Here is a 2,698-nt window from a genome sequence, read left to right as displayed (position 1 = left end):
GAAAATGGTGTTGTACATCTGACACGCCACTGCTCAAACCCCCCGCCGATCACAGCTACTTCTGTCAGGCTTGGAGTTTTTAGAAGGCGCGTCACACCAATATGCTGACATGATTCATGATTTTTTTTTTTAAAATTGTAAATGCGAAAGCAGATGACAAAAACAAACAAGGAATGGAGAACAAGAAGCTCATTTTAAAAACTCCTCCAAAACTTTGACACCATCTTTGGAGGGAGCACAGTTGGGACTCGATTCTTTCACCTGCAGGTATCTGCGCCACGACAAGGCTTGACGTCAAGTGTGTGAGGGCAACTGCATTACATGTCGCTGTGTCATGATTAACAAACCACAGGCAGGAAGTTGACTTTTGAAAAAAACAAACAATTATAATAATAGGACTTCTCTAGTGAAGGTCTGATTAGGTGTAAAAAGACACTGTGGCTTGGCTTCGAGCCAGATTGTGAGGTCTGCTGTCCACCTCTTCCTTTCTCTCTCCATTACTGCCACAACATTTTGATTCTATTTTTCCTTCACAAATGTGCTGGTTTAACAGACATGTCATTTTTTTTCCTGGTGACTGAGCTGTTGACCCCAGAGCGACACTGCAACTGAAGGAGGATCCCAGATCGGCTCGGTGTGTGATTCTGAGGCTGTTACGTTAGGGTTTGTCATGTTTACGTCCCCCCCGCCCCCATCGTGGCCTACGATGCATTTGTGTTCACTCCACTGAAAGAACCGGGACAGGTGGATGCGCACGTGCACGCGCACACACACACACACACACACACACACACACACACACGTATACACATATCCCCCAATCACAGATGCCCGATTGAGCCTTTTTTTCTCCTTCCCTCTGCTGAGTGTGAGGAGGGTCCTGTGTGGCTGTGTGCCCTCCTCACCCCCCCACCCCACCCCCCTGTCCATATACATCCAACTCCCTGCTCAGCCCCTCCCCCCATGTGCACCCTTCCACCTGACTGGCCAATGAAACCACACAGGCTTGTCAGGGCGTGGAATGAGTGGGAGGAGGTGGTGGTGGTGGTGGTGGTGGTGTTGTGGGTGGGGGGGGTGACTGGATAGGACCAAACCGCCGGTCAGCCAGCCAGGCAGGAGCACCGACACATCACACCCAAGGGTGCCTTGCTTGTGAGCTTCCTCCTCGTGGATCTGTTTAGCTGCAGGCACATGTGTACCTGTGGAGGAGGGTCTTTGAGAACCTGAGATGTGAGAGGACAAGAAGAAGAAGTAGAAGAAGAGTGGACCCACCAGGAGGAGGAAGCAAATCATCGGAGAGACTGGCCGAGCTGCAGAGCTGGGACCGATGCCAGCCAGAGGACAGAGGTTTACCGACATGGAGATGTTGGTGGGGATGGAGGACGAGCAAGTGGACACGGCGAGGAGCCGGGCTGGGAGCTGCGTGGAGTTTTACACTGTCAGAGTGAGTGATGTGTGAGAAATGTTGTGGAATGACGAGCCGTATCATGTATGTCACACATGTCACCCTACAGAAGAGAAAAATAATCCCACGCGAACACAGAGCGTGTTTACTGCTCATTTCACACACTTGTTGCTTCCCTGAGCTGAAACCTGGTCAAACCAAGAACAAACTGTCGAGTAGGAAGATTGAACAGTCACACAGTCTCAGGTCAAAATTCTATTTTAAATCAATCAAGGTTGGTATGTACATTATCTATCTATCTATCTATCTATCTATCTATCTATCTGTATGTGTTAATATATGAATATCTATGGAGAGAGAGAGAAAGACATTTGGGTGTGAGAGAGAGAGCGGGAGCGATGTGAAGAAACCACGAATTTGAGAACAAATGAATGTTTAGATTTGGATAATGTCCCCGAATTCCTGTTTCCATATAAGGATATATACACTCACATAAACTTGCCAGTTTATGAGTTACTTCTCCATCAGTGCACCACTCTATGGTCATGGGTCTTACATAATTAACATCGTTATCTCTCTGACGGTGTCATCAGAACTGAACTGTTAGGAAACAACTTTTTTTTTGTGCAAATTTTCCCTCCTTTTTACAAGTGTATTTACATGTACATTACACGTATGTCTACAGGGATGTTGCACAGGTACAGAAACAACCTCTCAAAGCACAAAAAAGGAAAACTGGAAAAAAGACTTTTTTTTTAGATGAATTCAATATTGTGTTTTTAAAGGCAGAGCTGTTTGATCACATTGGCTGCAAAATTACAGCATAGATCGTGAAAGTAACGAAATGATATCATATCATCAGAATTCATATTTGATAAAAATGTATTCAAAATTGGCGGCACGGTGGAGCAGTGGTCAGCACTGTCGCCTCACAGCAAGAAGGTTGAGGGTGGAGCCCCGGCTGCAGCACGGGGTCTTTCTGGGTGAGTCTGCATGTTCTCCCTGTTCCTGCTGGGTTCTCTCTGGTACTCCAGCTTCCTCCCACAGTCCAAAGACATCAAGAGGGACCAGGTTAATCCAGACTCTAAATTGACCGTAGGTGTGACTGGGAGAGCCAATGGTTGTCTGTCTCTATGTGTTGGCCCTGCCATGGACTGGTGACCCGTCCAGGGTGAAGGCTGCTGGGATAGGCTCCACCCCCCCGTGACTCGTAACAGGATAAGAGGGAGAAAATGGATGGATGGAAAAGGATAAGTGCTTATATGAGGCTTCAGCTGTCTAAATAAAAGAAAT

This window comes from Aulostomus chinensis, chromosome 12, assembly GCF_037954235.1.
Source record: "Aulostomus chinensis isolate RoL2024-O1b breed Wild chromosome 12, RoL_Achi_v1.0, whole genome shotgun sequence".
NCBI lineage: Eukaryota > Metazoa > Chordata > Actinopteri > Syngnathiformes > Aulostomidae > Aulostomus > Aulostomus chinensis.
Note: the sequence above shows the minus strand (reverse complement) of the source record.